We start from the raw sequence: 22,606 nt of genomic DNA, 5'->3' as shown, positions 1-22,606 counted from the left end.
TTATTTATTTTGAGAGAGAAGGAGCACATGCAAGGAAGGGGCAGAGAGAGACAGGGAGAGAGGGAATCCCAAGCAGGCTCCGAGCCATCAGAGCAAGCCATACGTGGGGCCCAATCTCACAAACCGTGAGATCGTGACCTGAGCTGAAATTAAGTTGGATGCTTAATTGACTGAGCCACCCAGGTGCCCCTGAACAAATTAGTTCTTAAAAAAAAATAAGGGACACCTGGGTGTCATGAAGCCTCCTTTAAGGAAAGGAAGGAAGGAAGGAAGGAGGGAGGGAGGAAGGAAGTGCCCTTATGCTGGGTTGGCTTGCCCTACAAGTCTGCTACTTTCTTCTTCACAAGGCTCCCCCTGGTGTTTCATAAAGTTCAACTTTACCCAATTCTTTTGGACTTCTAAGTGCTTTTTTTTTTTAACATGAAATTTCTTGTCCAGTTGGTTTCCCTACAACACCCAGTGCTCATCCCAACAGGTGCCTTCTTCAATGCCCATCACCCTCTTTCCCCTCCCTCCTACCCCTCATCAACCTTCAGTTTATTCTGTTTTTAAGAGTCTCTTTGGCTCCCTCCCTCTCTAACCTTTCTTTTTTTTTTTTTTTTCTTCCCCTCCCCCATGGTCTTCTGTTAAGTTTCTCAGGATCCACCTAAGAGTGAAAGCATATGGTATCTGTCTTTCTCTGTATGACTTATTTCACTTAGCATAACACTCTCCGGTTCCATCCACGTTGCTACAAAAGGCCAGATTTGATTCTTTCTCATTGCCACGTAGTATTCCATTGGGTATATAAACCCCAATTTCTTTATCCATTCATCAGTTGATGGACATTTAGGCACCTTCCATAATTTGGCTATTGTTGAAAGTGCTGCTATAAACATTGGGGTACAAGTGCCCCTCTGCATCAGCACTCCTGTATCCCTTGGGTAAATTCCTAGCAGTGCTATTCCTGGGTCATAGGGTAGGTCTATTTGTAATTTTTTGAGGAGCCTCCACACTGTTTTCCAGAGCGGCTGCACCAGTCGGCATTCCCACCAACAGTGCAAGAGGGTTCCCGTTTCTCCACATCCTCTCCAGCATCTATAGTCTCCTGATTTGTTCATTTTCGCCACTCTGACTGGTGTGAGGTGGTACAAGAAGCATAAAATACCTAGGAACAAACCTAACCAACAATGTAAAAGACCTGTATTCTGAAAACTATAGAAAGCTTATGAAGGAAATTGAAGAAGATACAAAGAAATGGAAAAACATTCCGTGCTCATGGATTGGAAGAATAAATATTGTTAAAATGTCAATACTACCCCAAAGCTATCTACACATTCAATGCAACCCCAATCAAAATTGCACCAGCATTCTTCTCGAAGCTAGAACAAGCAATCCTAATATTTGTATGGAACCACAAAAGATCCCGAATAGCCAAAGTAATATTGAAGAAGAAGACCAAAGCGGGAGGCATCACAATCCCAGACTTCAGCCTCTACTACAAAGCTGTAATCATCAAGACAGCATGGTATTGGCACAAAAACAGACACATAGACCAATGGAATAGAATAGAGACCCCAGAATTGGACCCACAAAAGTATGGCAAACTAATCTTTGACAAAGCAGGGAAGAATATCCAATGGAAAAAAGACAGTCTCTTTAACAAATGGTGCTGGGAGATCTGGACAGCAACATGCAGAAGAATGAAACTAGACCACTCTCTTACAACATTCACAAAAATAAACTCAAAATGCATGAAGGACCTGAATGTGAGACAGGAAACCATCAAAACCCTAGAGGAAAAAACAGGAAAAAACCTATTTGACCTCAGCTGCAGCAATCTCTTACTTGACACATTCCCAAAGGCAAGGGAATTAAAAGCAAAAATGAACTATTGGGACCTCATCAAGATAAAAAGCTTCTGCACTGCAAAGGAAACAACAAAACCAAAGGCAACCAACGGAATGGGAAAAGGTATTTGCAAATGACATATCAGACAAAGGGCTAGTATCCAAACTCTTAAGTGCTTTCAATCATCCTAAAAAGCTACCCATCGACGCCTCATTGGTTATTACCAAAACTAGAACATCTGGCCAAATTTTGAAAGATAATGGGCATATAATAATTCCTCAACAGTTGTTTGTTGATATTCCTACAAACCTCATGCCAGAAACCAGGCAACTAAGGCAGAAAGAGGTAACTTAGCTCTCAACATTCACCTACTGGTGACCTTGGGTAAGTCACGTCACCTCATTTATTTATTTATTCAACAAAATCTCCTTGATCATTAATCCATGCCGGTCACCAACCCTCCACTTCCACCCCCCTTCCTGGGTACTAGGGACACAATGGTGACAAGACAGGTATGGTTCCTGCCTTCACAGACCTTATACATTGAGAGAATCTCAAACCTGGTGTGCATCAGAATCACTCATAAGTCTTGTTAAAAACGGTTGCTGGGTCCCGCCCCCCGAGTTTCTGATTCAGTAGGTCTAAGGTTGGGCCTGATACCTGGCATTTCTAAGTTCCCAGATGATGGTGTTGATGGATGATGATGCTGGCCTGGGAACCCTACTTTGAGAACCGCTGCTCTAAGAGAACGGGGGTCCTAATAGTATGAGTGCTATGATGGGCAGTCTATGGGGATAGAAGTTTCCCCAGACACAGCAGATTCAGTCAATACTAGGACCCTAACATCTCTGATGTTGTAAACACTGACTATTTTCTACCTTTTAATATCTCCAAAATCAAATGCATTTGATGAAATACTGTGACAACATTTGTTTTCTGAATGTTTATTTAGAGAGACAGAGGGAGAGAGAGAGCACAGGCAGGAGAGAGGGGCAGAGAAAATTCCAAGCAGGCTCCATACTCGGTGTGGAGCCCAACTCTGGGCTCGACCTCACGATGGTGAGATCATGACCTCAGCTGATATCAAGAGTCGGATGCTCAATGGACAGAGCCACCCGGGCGCCCCACATGAAATACTGTAACAACATTTAAGCAGACACAGTAATCAAGACAATTCCGTACTGGCACAAAGATAGACATAGTTCGATGGATTAGAATTGAGAGTCCGGAAATGGATCCACGTCTGTGCTCAACTGATCTTCAACACGAGTGTTAAAACCATTCAGTGGGGGAAAGGATGGTCTTTTCAACAAACAGTGCGGGGATAAACCATGGAAAAGAATGAAGTTAGACCCCATCCCATACCATATATAAAAAATTGTCTCAGGGCGCCTGGGTGGCTCAGTCGGTTAAGTGTCCAACTTTAGCTCAGGCCAAGATCTCACAGTTGGTGGGTGTAAGCCCTGCATCAGGCTCTGTGCTGACAGCTCAGAGCCTGGAGCCTGCTTTGGATTCTGTGTCTCCTTCTCTCTCTGCCCCTCCCTTTCTCATGCTCTGCTCTCTGTCTCTCAAAAAGTGAATAAACGTTAAAAATTTTTTTTTAATTTACTCCAAGTGGATCAAAGACCTAAGTGTAAGAGCAACAACTATAAAACTTTATTTTTATTTTTTAAATTACTCCCCATTATTTTAATTTTTTTAACGTTTCTTTGTTTTTGAGAGAGAGAGAGAGAGTGGGGGGAGAGACAGAGAGAGATCGGACGACAGAGGGTCTGAAGCAGGCTCTACGCTGACAGAAGAGAGTCCAGTGCGGGGCTCGAACTCACCAACCACGAGATCGTGACGGGAGCCGAAGCCAGACGCCTAACTGACTGAGCCACCCAGGTGCCCCATAACAACTATAAAACTTTTCGATGAAAATATAGCGATGAGTCTTCATGATCTTCGAATTGGCAAAGGATTCTTACACAACATCAAAAGCACAAGCAACAAAAGGAAAATGAGTGGATTAGAGTTCATCAAAATTAAAAACTTTTCTGCTCGGAATGGGAGAAAATATTTGAAAATCCTATCTCTGGTAAGGGAATTGAATTTGGAATATGTAAAGAACTCTCACAACTCAAAAATTAAAGGATAATCTAATGTAAAAATGAACAGAGATTTCTCGAAAGAAGATATGCAGACGGCCAAGAAGCACATGAGAAGGTGCTCAGCATGGTCAGGGCTGAAGGTGGGAGTGCAGGAGGGGAGAGAGTGAGTGATGGCTAAAGGGTGCAGAATTTATTCGAGGTTACGAAAATGGTCCCCAGTTGACTGTGGTAATAGTTGCACGTCTCTGTGACCATACTAAAGACCAAAGAACTGTGTGCTCTTTTTCTAATGTTTATTTATTTTTGAGAGAGAGAGCATGAGCAGGGGAGGGACAGAGAGAGAGGGAGACACAGTATCCGAAGCAGGCCCCAGTCTCCGAGCTCTCAGCACAGAGTCCGATGTGGGGCTCGAACTCACAGACCGCTCAAACTCAGATCATGACCTGAGCCCAGTCGGACGCTTAACCAACTGAGACACTCAGGTGCCCCCTGAACTGCGTGTTTTGAACGATGAGTTGTGTGGTATGTGAATTATGTCTCAATAGAGCTATTTTTAAAAAGGACACACACACACACACACCATATAAGCAGATCCCTCGAGGGTGGGTGACAGGTCACCAGGCAGAAAGTGGGGGTAGGGAGGCCACTGGAAGGAGGGAGCAGGGAAGGAGACAAAAGGAAGACAGTCCCAGGCTGAAGGAACTGTTTGCACGAAGGTCTGGGGAACATAAAGCATTCGAGAAAACAAAAGAATTTTGATGTGGCTGGCAAATGTTTTCCTGGAGGGGGAAGGGGTGAGAATTACAAAAGTGGGGCCAGGCCACGAAGACCAAAGACCGTTGTTCTCCCTACTTCCGCTCTAGGCCAGCGGATCCCACAGTGTGGTCCCCGGATCAGAGGCAGCCAGAAGCAACCCAGATGAGAGCATGTTAGAAATACAAATTTTGGGGGCATCTGGGTGGCTCAGCTGGTTGAGTGTCCAATTCTTGATTGCAGCTCAGGTCATGATTTCAGGGTTCATGGGTTCAAGACCGCATTGGGCTGTGCACTGACCTCATGGAACCTGCTCGGTATTCTCTCTCTCCTCCCGTCTCTGCCCTTCATGCGTGCTTTCTCTCTCTCTCTGGCAAAATAAATAAACTTTAAAATAAGGCAGGGGCGCCTGGGTGGCTTGGTCAGTTTTAAGCGTCCGACTTCGGCTCAGGTCATGATCTCATGGTCTGTGAGTTCGGGCCCCGCGTCGGGCTCTGTGCTGACAGCTCAGAGCCTGGAGCCTGTTTCACATTCTGTGTCTCCCTCTCTCTCTTCTCCTCCCCTATTCATGCTCTGTCTCTCTCTGTCTCAAAAATAAATAAACATTAAAAAAAAAATTTAATAAATAAAATAAAATAAGGCCAACTGTCTACTCCATTCCAGAAGGCCCCACCCCTAATCGAGGGAACCAGAAACTCAGAGGGTGGGGCCCAGCAACGTGGATGTTAACAAGCTCTCCAGCTGATAGCACTGAAATTTGAGAACTCCTTCTCTTATCTTCTTACAAATCTGGCTTCCCTACAGAAGCCCGTGTTTTTTTGATCCGTGTAAATCCAGTCGGGGGTCTTCGGTGCTTGAAATCCTCTGACGTTCCCCAGTGCACTTTCTTAGTGGACAGAGGTTTGACCAGATTGGATTTAAGCTTTCGGAGGTCCCCTCTGGGCTGTCTGTGGAGAAGAGATGGGGAACAGTAAGAATGAACACCTGCAGACAGATGAAGGGGCCCCTGCGGTGACCCAGGTAAATGTGATGGGGGTGGGCTTTGGGGCGCCTGGGCGGCTCGGTTGGTTAAAAGTCCGGCTTCGGCTCAGGTCATGATCTCTTGGTTCGTGAGTGCGAGCCCCACATCAGCCTCCCTGCTTTCAGCCCGGAGCCTGCTTTGGACCCTCTGTCTCCCTCTCTCTCTGCCCCTCCCCCACTTGTGCTCTCTCTCTGTCTCTCCTAAAAAATAAATAAATTGGGGGCGCTTGGGTGACTCATTCGGTGAAGCATCGACTTCGGCTGAGGCCATGAACTCACCTTTCGTGAGTTCAAGACCCATCCCTCCCAGCCCCGTTGGGCTCTGTGCTGACAGCCCAGAGCCTGGAGCCTGCTTTGGATTCTGTGTCTCCCTCTCTCTCTCTGCCCCGCCCCCGCTCATGCTCTGTCTCTCTGTCTCTCTCAAAAACAAAGATTTTTAAAAATTTTAAAAATAAAAATAAATAAGTAAACTTAGAAAAATGTGTTGGGGGGGCCGGACTAGCGGTGTAGCATCAGTCGGGTGGGGAGAGCACATCTGAGAGACGCAGAAGCAGAATCGACAGGACTGGACTCTTTATCTTTGGCTGGCCTCCCCGTAAAATATACACAATATTAAATTTACCATGTTAGCCATTTTTAAGTGTTTGGTTCTGTGGCATTAAGTGCATTCGCACGGCTGGGAAACCATCACTGCCAATCCTTCTCTAGAACTTTTTCATCTTCCCAGAGACCGTATACGCGCTAAAGAATAACCTTCTGGCTGGGGAGGCGGGGGGGCAGCGGCTGGGGGGCTCAGTCGGTTGAGCATCCGACTCCTGATTTCAGCTCAGGTCACGATCTCCACAGTCATGAGTGAGATCGAGCCCCACATCGGGCTCTGCGCTGGCAGCATGGAGCCTGCTTGGGATTCTCTCTCTCCCTCTCTCTGCCCCCCACCCCGTTCTCTCACTCACTCAAAGTAAATAAATAAACATTAAAAAAAAACAACAACAACACAATAACTTCCCATTCCCCTGCCCTAATAATCTCCACGAGTTTGCCTATTGTGGATACCTTCTATGAGTGGATTCATAGGTAATTTGACCTTTGTGTCTGGCTCCTTTCACTCAGCATTACGTTTTCAGGGTTCATCACTGATGTAGCCCGTGTCAGAAGTCCACTGCTTTTCGCGGCTGAATAATATCCCGCGGTATCGTTTATCTCTTCATCCACTAATGGATGCTTGGGGGGTTTCCATCCTTTGCTATCGTGAAGAATGCTGCAGGGGACATTGGTGTACAAGTACCTGTTTGAGTCCCTGCTTTTAATTCTTTGGGGTATATACCCAGAAGTGGAATCATTGGATCGCATGGTAATCCTGTTCAGCTCTTTGAGGACCTGCCAGCCTTGTTTTTCATTGTGGCTGCCCCAGTTTCTCCTCATCCAAATCAACATTTATTATTTTGTTTAAAAAAAAATTTTTTTTAAATGTGTACTTATTTTTGAGAGTGGGGGGGAGGGGAGGAGAGAGAAGGAGGGACAGAGAGAGAGGGAGTCAGAAGATCAGCGCAGATCCTGATGCGGGGCTTGAACTCACGAACTAGGAGACCATGACCTGAGCCGAAGTCGGACGCTTAGCCGACTGGGAGCCACCCAGGTGCCCCTATTTTGTTTTTTATAATAGTTGTCCTGATGGGTGTGAATGGGTGTCTTGTACTTTTGATTTGTGTTTCCCTAATGGCTGGTGATGTCGAGCACACTTTCATGGGCTTTTTGGCCATTGGGAGATCTTCTTTGGAGAAATGTCTATTCAAGTCCTTTGGCCAGTTTTGAATTGGGTTATTTGGGGGCAGGGGGATTGTTTTGTTTTGTGTTGTGGGAGATCTGTATACATTCTGGATCTTAATCCCTTAACAGATGTATGATTTGCAAATATTTTCTCCCAGTCTGGGAGATCTTTTCTTTCTCTTGATAATATGTTCTGGTGCACAGTTGGGCTTTGGTTGAGTGTGCCTCAGGAGCTATGGAGGCAGCAGGAATTAATCAGGAAAAAAACATGCTTGGTCCCAGGATGAGGGAGGGGTAGTAGATAAGGGAATAGAAAACCTCCCTTTAAGACCCGAACCTCTGACTCAGGGCTGAAATTTTGCTGCCTAGTCCTATTTTGCATATCAGCGGCAGAGTATTATTTTTCTTCTGGCATTATTTCTGTTACCAATTCTATTCCCTTCCAGGCAGAAGGATGCTTCGAGGAAAAGGAGGCCCAGATCTTTGTTAGTTTTAGAAATGGCTGAACTGATGGGCCCTGGAGCTTAAATGTCAGTAGCTTCAAGGTAAACTGTCCTCTGGGCTTCTGAGCCACCTGGGAACTTTGCTGAGGACGAAATCAGTGCTGTGGGCCAGCATTGCCAAGAGGAGCTACAGAGGAGGAGGGATTGATTTTGAAGGAATATGAGAGTAGGATTTCCTTGATCAGCTGTGGGCTTTCTTTCCCACGGGAGGCAACCCTACTCTTTCTGACTATGGATTTAACGGTTAAACCCAATATCGTATGGGACCGAAAAGCTGGACAAGGTAGGGAAGAATGCTCATCCCCCACCTTTCTGGTTCTAGGAAGAGAGATTTTCCTCTAAAGGGTCTTTCCGCACCCACCCTCGTCCACGCCCAGGGGGAGGAACAAGCCACTCGTCAGGTTGGTGACTTTGGGACAAGTAATCCTCTTGTGACTTTTCTCTTTGGGAAACTGAGTGGTGCAGAAAGCACTGTCCTTTCAAGATACAATTTAAGTTCAAGCTCTATCTCGTGAAGCAAAGTGTCATCGCTGAGGAAAAATGTTGTGCAGTTGAAGAAAATCCCAACCGACCATGTGAGAAGAAAGCCTGGCTTATCTTCCTTTTACATAAAGGGATGTTGTAAAACCACTCTTTTGTGAAGAGGTAATCAAAGAATAGGCGGCAGCCAAAAAAATGGAGAGGAATGTCAAGAAATGTATTTAAAAAAAGAAAAAGTCATGTTACTTTCTAGATTTGTAGTATCTGTCAGCTTTATAGAATTGTAATTTGTTGTGATTTCTTTTCTCATTCTAAATATTTACCTATTTAAAAAAAAATTCTTTTTATTTTAGAGAGAACATGTGATGGGGGAAGGGGCAGAGGGGGGAGAGAAAATCTCAAGCAGGTTCCACACTCCGCGCGGAACCCGACGTGGGGCTCGTTCCCATAACCACGAGATCATGGCCTGAGCCAAAATCAGGAATCGGTTACTTAACAGACTGAGCCACCCAGGTGCCCCTAAATATTGTGGTCATAATATTTATATTTATATTTATAAAATTTATATTTAATTGTGTGGTCATAATTTTGTTCTTTTTCTTAAGAGCGTCCCGGCATATTGTATAAGCATCAGGCCTCACGAAACCCAGAGCCATTCTCTGTCCCAATGAACTGAGGTACGAAAAAGCTCAAAACCCGCTCCTTATGCAATGTCCCATTCTAAATTAGGCCAGTCACGTTGTCCAGCATATAGCCTACCAGGGGTTCTGCAATGAGCTTAGGTGGCGTCATAGTGGTAACAAAATGCTAACAGCACATCCTTCCTGTCAGGATGTTCAGTGTGGATTGAAAGCTCAAAGATGAAAATCCCAGAGAGGTTGAATTCCTGAATTTTTAAGTTCAAGTCCAAAGGAATTAATCTAATATTTTCACTCTTATGTGTGAAAGCCTAAAGTTCCAATTCCTTAGGATAATTTTAAAAGAAATTAACAGTCTTCCCAATTTCTTCTAGTCCGTTCTACCCACAGGGGTTCTTGGAGCCTGGGTGGCTGGAGGGGCTCCTCTGGGAGATCCAGCCTGAAATAACCGTGTTCCTCCAGCATATCCAAAATGTCATCCATCACACTACTTTCCAGAAGGTCCGTAGTATGCAACAAGAGACGAGGCTTTGGGTGGCCCTGGCCCCACACCTACTCACTGGAAAAACAAAAACAAACAAACAAACAAAAGCCAAATTCTTGTTTTTAGTACAGTCATCCAAGTTCTCCGAAAATTACGTTCCAGAAGCCAACACCTTGAGCCACAGCTTCATGGAGGGAGAGAGGGCAGAGGAAGTCTCTGTGCCAGCTTCCCCAGGGAAGAACTAGTTAATCCCAGTTATCTACGACCCATGAGTTGGGCACCTATGTTTCTTTGGGAGACAGTTCCTAGCAAGAAGTCAGGCATGCTTCACCACTGCAGCCAAGGGGGTGGAGGTGCTGCACGCTATGTCCACTGTCCTTCCGAGGAGGAACATTAAAATCATCTCCACTTTCTTGCATAATTTAGAAATTTGCAACTGCCTACTTGTCACATCTTCCTCTGTTCGTTCCCACCCCCTCCCCCTGTCCCTGCATATTGAAGAGCTCAAAAACTCGATTTCCCCTTGGAGTCTTAACCATTTAAAGCCAGAGGCTAAAAAACAAATACTCTGCAACACTTGCAGAGTAGAATTCTCTCGTAGTTGAAAATTTCAACCTGCCGATCTGACTGGAAAACACACACACACACACACACACACACACACACACACACACACACACAGTAAAAGGTAGCAAATGCTTGTTCTGACCATAATGATCAAAAGTTCTTAAAAAAAAAAAAAAAGTTCTTTCATAATTGGTGTCCCTCACCTTTGTTGCACAATAGAATCGCCTGGGAAGCTTCTCTAAAAAAAACTACTCACTGAGGGGCCCCTGGGTGGCTCAGTCTGTTAAGCGTCCGACTCTTGGTCTCGGCTCGGGTCACGATCTCACAGTTCCTGGATTCGAGCCCCGAGTCGGGCTCCGCGCTGACAGCCTGGAACCTGCTTGGGGTTCTCTCTCCCCTTCCCTCCCTGCCCCTCCCCCTCTCGCTCTCTCTGTCTCTCTCTCAAAATAAATAAACTTAAAAATAAAAATAAAAAACTACTCGCTGAGCTCCACCCCAGGAAAATTAAATCAGAATTGGGGGCGATGCAGACGGGGAAAGGGGGAGGGGACCAGGGGAAGATTGAGTGCACAGCCAGGGTCAAGAACCGTGTGGCCTGCTGGGACCTGCTGCAGCCACCGATCACCCCAACCTCCACTATTCTTTGGCTTCCTCATGTTGATGAGACATACCTTCCAGTGGCCTCTTAAGAGAGGCGCATAGATGTAAGTTTTCTGAGTCTTTAAATGCTTGAAATGTCACTAATTGGGTGAACCGGTAGTTCACTACGTGAACTAATGAGCTCACGGTTTGCCTGCACAGAGAAGTTTACGTGGAAAATAATGACCCTTCGGAACCGTGGACATTGTTCAGGAATCCTGGCGCTTCTGACTCTCAGAGAATCCTGTGGAGCTATTAAGAAGCCTCATGCCATTCTAAGTCTTAGTCCTTCCATGGGAACCTACTTTCTCCTCTGAATGTGTTGGAATATGCTGTTTAGTCAGGAGACTCACCTCAGACATTTAAAAATTATTTTCTTATTAATTTCCTTCCCTTCACTTTCCCGATGTTCATTTTCTGGGACTCCTACTGCTTTACCTGACCTCCCGAACCGAGCCTTCGGGTAATTTTTTCTCACTCTCATGTTTTCTATTTTCTTTCTCCTGGAAGATGTCTTTGACTGTTCTCCGACCTCATCACCAAATTTCTTACTTCAGTCAACCTACTTAATTTCTTTTGAACGCTATTTCGACATACATAGCAAAACCTTTTCTCTGGAAGTACGCAAGCTGATTTTGACGTTTATGTGGGAAAATAAACAAAAAAGGCCATAAAACTTCTAAGAGGAAGTACACTGTGAAGGAACAAAGCCCTATCAGATGTTAACACATTTACAAAGCCTTAGTAATAAGAACAATGTGGTATTATGCCTGAAAAGACACTAAGACATATGGATCCTTGGAGCAGAACAGAAAGTCCAGAAATAGATTCAACAGATTACGGATCAGTTTCACGTATGACAAAAGTACCATCTTGAGTCCGTGGAGTAAAGATGAACTTTTTAGTAAAAGATACCGCAGTGACTGGGTACCCATTTGACCCATGCTTTATCATCTATCTATCTATCTATCTATCTATCTATCTATCTATCTATTTCTAGAAAGCAAAACAAAACAAAGGGCAAAGAAGACAGGGAGTTCATGGAAGAAAGAACTATAAATAATCCTTAAACATAGAAACAACTTCACTTTAATGAGAAAAATATAAATGGAAACTGTACCAGAATTCCATTTTTCACCTATCAAATTATTCCCCCTCCCCAAAAAATCTAAAAATGTGCTATTATACTTTGTTGGAAAGGCTCAGAAGAAATATGCAATTCCGTATTTTATTGGTGCAAAGCCATACATGCCCTTATGGTGGGGAATCTGGTGATGTTTTCCAAAATTACAGACACATTTTCCTTTGGACACAACAATCCACTCATCTGGGAATATATGCTATACAATCTTCTACATAGTAATGCAAGAACACATGTACAAGTTTATTGATTGTGGTGTAATTTTTTAAATTTAACCCATGTATTGGGGCACCTCGGTGGCTCAGTCTGTTGAGTATCCGACTTCGGCGCAGGTCATGATCTCTCGGTTCATGAGTTCGAGCCCTGCATCGAGCTCTGTGCTGACAGCTCAGAGCCTGGAGCCTGCTTCAGATTCTGTGTCTTCCTCTCTCTCTGCCCCTCCCCCGTTCTCTCTCTCTCTCTCTCTCTCTCTCTCTCTCTCTCTCTCAAAAATAAACAAATTTAAAATTTAACCAATGTATTTAGCAGTTAAGTACTAATTCAAAAAACGAAGGCACACCAATTCAATGCAACAATAGGCAGCTATAAAAAAGGAATGTGGAAAATCCCTACTGAAGTGAAGAGTTCTATCTATAGCTACACCATTAAAACATGAAAAGGATGGTGTAGATAGAATACTATTTGATGGAATGTAAACAGTATGCTACACTTAGTGGAATAAAAATATCAGTTGTATTTGTCTGCAATTGTAGAGAACAACACTGGAAATATAAATAAGAAAGTAATAAAAATATTTTTGGGGGGAGGAATCATTAGTCAGTGTTCAATTTCTCTAAGGATATCAAATAGATTTGAGTGACTTAGGAATTTTTTGTTTGTTATTCTGTTTCCTGAATTATTAACTTTGGTCTCTGTATCGGTGAGGAATGCTTTCAGCTACAAGCAACAAAACAATAAAAAGCAGTTCATTTTCCCAGGTAACAAGAAATATGGTGATAAGCGGATGCTGGGCATTAGTTAGGGCGGGCATCCTTACAGTTCTTTTGGCCTTTCCCTCATGACCATCAGATTGTGGCCCCAAATCCAAATATCACATCTACTTTCACAGCAAGAAAAAAAGGATAGAATAGGTCATTTCTTATATTCCTGAGGATTCCGTCAACAAAGCAAGACTTTTCTAGAAACCTCCCCTTACAGACTTCCCTACACCAGGTCTTTTGGCTCCCCAAAGAGGGAGCCAACCAATGGCTTGGACTATTGGCAATTCGTCATCTAGAACTGGGCACATTACTACCTTGAATAAATTTAGGGTTCTATTCAAGACATTGGAGGATGCTTATTGTGGGGCAGGCCTCATGCTAGAATGATTAGCCAGAGACTCAGACCTTCTTTTGCAGAACCTCAATTACCAGTATGGTGTGGTGGATCTGTGGCCCCATTCAGTTCCTCCAGGAGAGAAGCCTTCTATAGAGGTCTGCCTTGGAGCCAGGGTGGCTAGGGGTGGGTGCCAGAGGAAGGGAGTTGGCGGTCAGACCAGTCCATTCCCAGGCAATCAATCCTCCTGACGACAGCCCCAAGCCTCAAGACCATCCTCGGGTTCCTATTATCTTTAAGGCAGTGGTTTTCAACTGGGAGCCATTTTGTTCCTCAGGTAGAGTTGCCAAACTTAGCAAATAAATGGACAGGGTGCCCAGTTAAATGCGAATTTCAGATAAACAATGGATAATTTGTTAGTGTAAGTATGTTCCAAAACTCGCATCATTTATCTGAACTTCACATTTAACCGGGCATCTGATATTTTTTTATCTGGCAAGTTGAAGGTACCCAGGGGATATTTGGCAACACCTAGAGACTTTTCTGGTTGTTACAATTCCAGGAGTGGGTAGGGGCCAAGGATGCCGTTAGGCATCCTGCCATGCCCGAGGACAGTCCCCCACCACAAAGAATTATCTGGTCTGAAATGTCAATAGCACCGAGGTCGAGACAAATTGCTCTAAAGCAAAGCCTTTTCCTTTCAGCTTCTCCAGAGACGGAGGCTCCAGACTCTTGCCTGACATTATGTGCCCAGGGTGGGGCCCATTCATCTGTTTTTGAAATCTTAGCATGATCTATTTTTCGTGGCCGCATTAGAGACTCAAACGTTCTGTCTTCTTCTTCGTTTTCTTTTATAGGTAATAAGCAACCCAAGGAAGCGCTGGCCAAGAAGAAGACAGTGTCTATATTATGTTCAGGACCACGAGGGCCAGCCTGCAGGTACCCCTGGAGTCTTTTCCTGGGAAAGACCACGTTCAGCCGCAGCCCCACAAAGCAGCCCTGAGGAGCTGGGGGGGGGGGAGGGGGGTGGCGGGGGGGCACTTGGCTGGCTCTTTCAGGCAGGGGTGGTGGGGAGTGGGGTGGGGGTGGGCTTCCACCTTCCTGGCTGTGAGGGGAGGGATGCAACCCACACACAGCTGCACTTCTCATGAAGAGACGCTTTCTTTGCAGCCCCAGGGATGGGAGGGGAGCAGGGGGCAGAAGGGGAAAGTGTGACACGACTGTTAATCAAACAATTTTTCAGAGAACAGGGGAGGAAGGAAGCGAAGGGGTGGGGAAGGCGCTGAGTGTTTTCTGGTTATGAGATGTGTATAAATTCGCGGGAGGTTATTTGAGGATATTTAGCCAAGCCCTATTCACAGTTGTCCTTGAAATGAATACCAGAGCATTAGAATTCAGGGGTAATCGCTCCTCTTTCTGCAACCATCGGGCCCCATTTCCTTCCCCCCCTTCCCCCCGCCCCCGGCAGACCCCTGTGTCTCACACATGTTGGTGTATGTGCAAACAGAATGACCCACATAGACCGTTAACCCGTCCAGTCGATACACCTTGAGGTCCCTAAGGAAAAAAGAAATGACTGGTAGGTTTTTCTCCCTTTATTGTATTAATTCTTAAAATAATGAATAAAAAACTTTTTTTTTTTTTTTTTTTTTTTTTTTTTTTACCCAGTAACTGCTGACTCCAGGATAGAGATTAAAGGGTTTTTTGGGGTTTGTTTGTTTGAGGGTTTTTTTTTTTTTTTTTGAGAATTTAAAAATAAAAATCCATTCAGGCATTCATTAAGTCAAGCAAGATGAATCAGGCTTTGGGTTCTATAAAAGCTCTGCTTTTTCTGGGAGATCTGTCGCTGCAGTTTGCTGCTTGCTGGAGAAAAGAATGCATAGATCATAAGAGGGGCTGGACGGACAGCTTCATCAACACTGGAAAAGTCCCTTTTAGGCTCAGCTACAGCCTTGCACCGGCTAGATAATGAACCTGAGTCGGTGAGGGATGAGGGGCTGGAGGTGGGGGATTGGCCACCCCTCCCTTCTCCGTGACCATGTGTCATTTGTGGGTCCAGTAAAGTCACTGGGTATAGTGCTGATTAATGGTTGTCATTTCCATCTCAACTTTAGTGACTTAATCCGTTTCTCTCGTTTTTGGAAAGTATTGTAAGCTAAACCGAAATATATTAAAAAAGAAAAAGACCTTGAGTTTATCATGCATTGTAAGGGCCGTAGAGATATCCAAGGGAAAAGAAAAAAAAAAAAAAACCAACAACTCAGAAAGTACCAAAAAAACAGAAAAACAAAAAACAGAGAAAATAATCATTGAACCCTGTTTGAACCCATAGTTGAATATCCAGAGATGGCCCCTGTCCTTGTTCTATTTCTTTCCAGGGTTTTCTCTAAGCTTCGTTTATGGATTGAAGTGTTGTGGTGACTTTTTATTTATTTATTTATTTTTAATGTTTATTTTTGAGAAAGAGAGAGAGTGAGAGCAGGGGAGGTGCAGAGAGAGGGAAACAGAGGATATGAAGCAGAGGATATGACAGCAGAGAGCCCCACGCAGAGCTCGAACTCACAAACCATGAGATCAGGACCGGAGCCGAAGTCAGCCACTTAACCGACTAAGCCACCCAGGCGCCCCCGGGGTGACTTTTTAAATGCCAGATTGTACCTGGCTTTAAAAAATAGCAATTGCCATTTGACAAACACATTGCACAGTACGTACATAATTCCAATTAATGATCCAACAGCCTGATGTGGGGAAGATACTGTTGTGACTTCCCATTTTAAATACGAGCAATGGAGTTTCTTACTTGGCACAGAGTTAGTAAGTGGGAGAACGAGGCATATTCTACTTTTTTCACTTAATATTGAACACGACCTTTTCCATGTTGTAACTCTAACATCATTGTAATGGTCCGATATTTTGAGTTGCTCTCTCACAATTTTTTACCTAGCATTGGACACGGGGTTACTTCCAGTGTCTTATGGTTGTGGACCATGTTAGACTTTCTTTACCTATGATTACAAATAGCAGAATGAGCGTCTCTGAGCACAATTATTTTCGGATTTAGGGATTTGTAAGGATAGATTTCCAAAAGTGAAAATGGAATGTTGTTGTCTTTTATTGTCTTTGTTTTTTTTTTTTATTATTGAAGTATAATTAACATAAAATGTTATATTAGTTTCAGATGTACAATATAGTGATTCAACAATTCTATATACTTACTCAGTGCTCGGTGAAAAGTGTGCTCTTAATCCTCCCCACCTGTTTCACCCATACCCCACCCACCTCCCATCTGGTAACCATTAGTTTCTTCTCTATAGTTCAGTGTCTGTTTTTTAGTTTCTTTCTATCTCTCGCTCTCTTTTTTTCCGTTTGTTCATTTGTGTTGTTAATTAAATTCCACATATGAGTGAAAGCGTATGGTGTTCATCTTTCTCTGCCTGACTTATTTCACTTAGCATTATACTCTCTAGTTCCATCTGTGTTATTGCCAATGGCAAGATTTCATTCTCTCTATAGCTGAGTAATGTTCCATTATATACATAATGGAATATATATATATATATGTATATATATATATAGGAACATTACTAATATGGAACATTACTCAGCTATAGAAAGAATGATATATATACATATATACATATACATGATATATATGTACACATATATACATATATATGATATATATATATCTTACATATATATGTATATGTATATATGTAATATATTATGTATATATGTACATATATATATTATATATATGTATATATTATGTATATATATGTATATATATTATGTATATATATGTATATATGTATATATGTATATATGTATATATATATGTATATAGTATATATATATGTATATATATGTTCCATTACTAATATGGAACATTACTCAGCTATAGAAAGAATGATATATATACATATATACATATACATGATATATATATGTACACATATATACATATATATGATAGATATATATATCTTACATATGTATGTATATATATATGTAATATATATTATGTATATATGTATATATACATGTATGTATATATACATGTGTATATATATATATGTGTATATGTGTGTGTGTGTATATATATATATGTATATATCTCACATCTTCTTTATCCATTCATCTATTGATGGACACTTGGGTTTCTTCCAAGTCTTGGCTATCGTAAATAATACCACAATAACCACAGGGGCGCATATATATTTTTGAGTTAGTGTTTTCCTTTTCTTTGGGTAAAGACCTAGTAGTGAAATTACGGGGTCATAGGATATTTCTATTTTTAATTTTTTGAGGAACCTCCATAATGTTTTCCACAGAGCACACCAATTTGCATTCCCACCAAGAATGCACAAGGGTTCCTTTTTCTCCACGTCTTTGCCAACTCTTGTTATTTCTTGTCTTTTTGATATGGCCATTCTGATAGGTGTGAAGTGATATGTCATTGTGGTTTTCATTTGCATTTCCCTGATGATTAGGGATGGTGAGCATCTTTTCATATATCTGTTGGCCATCTGTATGTCTTCTTTGGAAAAATGTGTATTCAGGTGCTCTCCCCAATTTTTAATTGGGTTATTTGGGGTTTTTTGGTGTTGGGTTGTATAAATTCTTTATATCTCTTGGATATTAACCCCTTATTGGATATATCATTTACAAACATCTTCTCCCATTCAGTAGGTTGCTTTTTTATTTTGTTGATTATTTCCTTCACTGTTCAAAAGCTTTTTATTTTGGTACAGTCTAACAAGTTTAATTTTGCCCTTGTTTCCTTTGTCTGAGGAGACGTATCTAGAAAAATGTTTCTGTGGCTGATGTCAAAGAAATTACTGTTTATGTTTTTGTTTGAAGAGTTTTATGGTTTCAGAACTCACAAGTCTTTAATAATTCATTTTGAGCTTATCTTTGTGTTCAGTGTTAAAAAATGGTCCACTTTCATTCTTTTGAGTGTATCTGTCCACTTTTCCCAACAGTATTTGTTCAAGAGACAGTCCTTTTTCCATTTTATAGTCTTTTCTCCTTTGTCAAAGATTAATGGACTATATAATCATGGGTTTATTTCTGAACCCTCTGTTTTGTTCTATTGGTCTATGTGTCTCTTTTTTTGTGCCAGTACCATACTGTTTTAATTACCATAGTTTTGAAATATATCTCAAAATCTGGGATTGTGATATCTTTAGCTTTGTGCTTTTTCAAGATTGCTTTGGCTATTTGAGGTCTTTTTTGGTTCCATACAAATGTTAGGATTATTTGTTCTATTTCTGTGAAAAATGCTGTTGCTATTTTGATAGGGATTGCCTTAAATCTGTAGATTGCTTTGGGTAGTATGGACGCTTTAACAATACCATTTCTTCCAGTTCATGAGCATGGAATACCTTTCATTTATGTGTGTCATCTTCAATTTCTTTCATCAGTGTTTTATGGTTTTGGGAGTACAGATCTTTCACCTCCTTGGTTAAGTTTATTCTTAGGTATTTGTGTGTGTGTGCGTGCAATTGTAAATGGGATTGTTTCCTTAATTTCGCTTTCTACTACTTTGTTATTAGTATACATAAATGCAACAAGTTTCTATATATTAATTTTGTGTCCTGTAACTTTACCAAATTCATTTATCAGTTCTAATAGTTTTTTGGTGGAGTATTTCAGGGTTTTTTATATATAGTATCATGTCATCAGCCAATAGTGAAAGTTTGACTTCTTCCTTACTGATTTAGAAGCCTTTTATTTCTTTTACTTGTCTGATTGCTATGGCTAGGACTTCCAGTACTATGTTGAATAAAAGAGGTAAGAGCGGACATCCTTAAACCCTAATAAAGATTAGAGCAGAAAAAATTGAAATAGAGACTGGAAAAAATCTTCAATAGATCAATGAAACCAGGAGCTTGGAAAAAAGGTTTGAAAAGTTGATAAACCAACCTTTAGGTAGACTCATCAAAAAAAAAAAAAAAAAAAAAGAGAGAGAGAGCAAGAGAGAGAGGGGATTCAATAAATAAAATCAAAACCAGATAAAGACGCCACAAGAAAAGAAAACTACAGGACAACATCTCTGACTAACATAAATGCAAAAATCCTCAAAATATATTAGTAAGCCTCATTCAACAATACATTAAAAAATTGTTTGCCACGATCAAGTGGGATTTATTCCAGGGATGCAAGGGTGGTTCAATATTCACAAATCAGTCAACCTGATACGTCATGTTAATAAGAGAAGGGATAAAAAAAAAAAAACAAAGAACATATGATCATCTCAACTCAATAGAGGCAGAAAAAGCATTTGACAAAATACAACATCCATTCATAATAAAAACTCGCAACAGAGTAGATTTACAGGGAACATACCTCAACATAATAAAGGCCATATATGAAAAACCCACAGCTAATAATCATATTCAATGTTGAAAAACTGAGAGCTTTTCCTCTAAGAAAATGGAATGTTTTTTGGGGTGCCTGGGTGGCTCAGTCAGTTAAGCATCTGTCAGTTAAGCATCTGACTTCAGCTCAGCTCAGCTCATGATCTCATGGTTTATGAGTTTGAGCCCTGTGTCAGGCTCTATGCCGATAGCTCAGAGCCTGGAGCCTGCTTCGGATTCTGTGTCTCCCTCTCTCTGCCCCTCCCCATCTCTCTCTGTCTCTCTCTGTCTCAAAATAAATACATTAACATTAAGAAAAAAAAAAGACTAGAAAAGAAAATGGAATGTTTTTAAGGAGTTTTATATGTAGAGAATCATTGATGTCCGAACAGTCCTCTTTTCCTGTATGTTCATCAGCAATAAAAGTTACTATTGAAAAAATAACCTGTTGATTTTTTTAGAAAGAAATTTATAGTAAGTGGTTTGAATATAATTTTGCGTTGCTCAGCTTCTCCCTTCTCCTTCCTCCAAGTGTAACCTGTGTTTAACACTCCTGAGAGATTTCTCAGTAATATTTATAAAAAGTAAGTTTCAAAATAACACACAAACAACATACCCTTTCTCAACCCCCAGCTTTACTGGAACAATTGATTGCTGTAAGCTACCGGTCCGAAACCACCCAGAACTGATTTGTGCAAGCCAGCCCCAGGGCTCCCTCGATCCCCTTGGCAAGCTGTCCTGGTATTTAACAGCCCTCACTTTGTGATGTTGAAAATTCTCCATTACGGCTAATTTGAGCCTCTTCTGCTATGCAGAGCCATTTGCCTTTGTTCCATTCCGGGCAGAGACCTAACAGCTAGGCATTGTTCCCCAGGAGATTATTTCTTGGGGGGGTAACACTCCCCCAGTGCATGGTGGGCTCTCAATGAATATTTCTGGATTAAAGGTGATATTGAAAAATCTCTAATTAGATCTATTCTCGGGCTTTCTTTCTCAAAGTTGAATAAGCTAACAACTTTGTTTTCTGGTTTTTGGTTTGGGTTTTGGTTTGTTGTTGTTTGTCTGTTTGTTGTTTTTTGTTTTTGTTTTGTTTACGCTTTGGAACATCTCCGTGCCTCTAACTTGTTGGTCATCCTGAAGCCCAGTCTCCAAGTTGGGATGCGAAGTCTGTGTCCTCTGGTCACTCCTGCCCCACCACTCTCCCACGGTGTGAGCACCCAGCCTGTCCCCCCCAGCCCCCCTACCCAGAGGTGGCCTTTACCAGGGGTGTTCTCCCTGGAATAGATACAGATGAGAGGAAGCCATAACGGCAGTGAGAGCTGGCTGGGATAGAACCAGCTCTCAGGTCCAGGGGCACCTTAGTAATAACTAAGGGGCTCACAAGCTGACGTTGGATTGAAGATTAACCGGTTTCAACCAAAACAAGTTGTCATAGGTAGTGGAAATATTTATCATCGACACGAGAGGCTATATTAAAGTCAACAGATAGTTTTATATGTATTATACATAACTCTAAAAATGATTAAGAGAATTTTTTTTTTTTTCCTGAGAACGGCCTACATTCCCCAGTCTTTAAAATACCCTCAGGAAAAAACCAGACTAATAAAAACAATCGCACTATAAGCCCTATTTCTGTGCCACCTTATATCTGGGTAATCGGACGGCAGAGGACATCCTTATTACTCTGGAGTGAAGGAGTTACAGCCAGGAAAAGGGGGAGGCCTCGATGGACACTTGTTCTTACTTTGTACGTGGTTTGAATTTTACATCATCAGAAGTTTCTCTTTCCAGTGTTTCACAACCTTAGTTGTTACTAAAATTGAATTGACAAAGAATGATGTTAGGACTCCGATGCTGTGCAGAAGCCTCATTTTACGGGTGAAAGCCATTATGTAAAAAAAGGAACTATTCTCTTTCGTTTTACTTATTTGGCTTAAAGAGAAATACATTGCCCATCCCCTTCCTCACCTCCCATTTAATTTTTGTCGCTGGGGAAGGAGTTAATGGCCTGATTTAATGCTCCACCATCACCTTCATTGGATGCTAAATAGAGTCCCCCCAGAAGAGAGAATCTCCTTCTTACACTGCTTTCTGGGGCTTCTGTTTTGTCATCTTTGTGTACATCTTTAAATCTGGAACACCCTGGGGTGCCTGGGTGGCTCAGACCGTTAAGCCTCCGACTTCCCGCTCAGATCATGATCTCGCAGTTCGTGAGTTCCAGCCCCACGGAGGGCTCTGTGCTGACAGCTCAGAGTCTGGAGCCTGCTTCAGATTCTGTGTCTCCCTCTCTCTGCCCCTCCCCAGCTCGTGCTCTGTCTCTCTCTCTCTCAAAAATAAATAAAGATTAAAAAAAAATAAAAAAAGGAAAAATGCCCTTTCAGCGCTTTAGCTGATGGGTTTTGTTCCTCCACACTTAACAGGCTCTGTTCCTACCTGCTCTGTGTCAGATAACCGAATGCTTGTCTTCTCTAGGATATTGCTTTATGCTGCCCCGGAGATAAACAACGAAGACCTTAGACAGTTGATGCCATGAGGATAGAATGCAAGAGTGAGCAAAGAAGTTGCTTTAGTCAGGAGCTTGTCTACTTGGATCGCAGAATGATCCATTTTCTTAGATTCTCTCATTAAATCACTATTACTTAATTACAGGGTTCTCTGGAAGGCAAAGGAAACTGACTTTGAATTTCCTTCCAGAGCTTTTTTTCAGCCTTTCTGATGAGCCTAAGAAGAGACATTAGAAGACAAGCACTATTCTCATGCTAATGCCCAGAGGTCGCCACTATTGTGCCCAGGGTTCCTTCTAGTGTTTTCGACATTTCCTCGCTTGAGTGTCCTACAAAAAAGGCGTAGTATTTTTGCCACCTTATAGGTAAATGGGGCAAAGGCTCCCAGTATAGGACAAAGGTGTAGGAATAGGGAATCTCAGGATGAAAATATCCAAGATGAGGTAAACAAGATTAGGTATTCAGGGCGGAAATACCGCCCAACTTAGTACAATAGCAAGAAAGCTGCTTGCAC

General features: G+C 42.1%; 1 pseudogene; it reads right to left on the bottom strand.

The window, feature by feature from the left end:
- The window catches only part of LOC144616453 (NADH dehydrogenase [ubiquinone] 1 alpha subcomplex subunit 8-like), a 51,432-nt pseudogene that overhangs the window by 13,082 nt on the left and 15,744 nt on the right, over window positions 1–22,606 (bottom strand).

Source organism: Panthera onca, chromosome B2 (genome assembly GCF_046562875.1).
Source record: "Panthera onca isolate mPanOnc1 chromosome B2, mPanOnc1 haplotype 2, whole genome shotgun sequence".
In the NCBI taxonomy this organism is placed as follows: domain Eukaryota; kingdom Metazoa; phylum Chordata; class Mammalia; order Carnivora; family Felidae; genus Panthera; species Panthera onca.
Note: the sequence above shows the minus strand (reverse complement) of the source record. Positions and strands in the feature narration are given on the sequence as shown.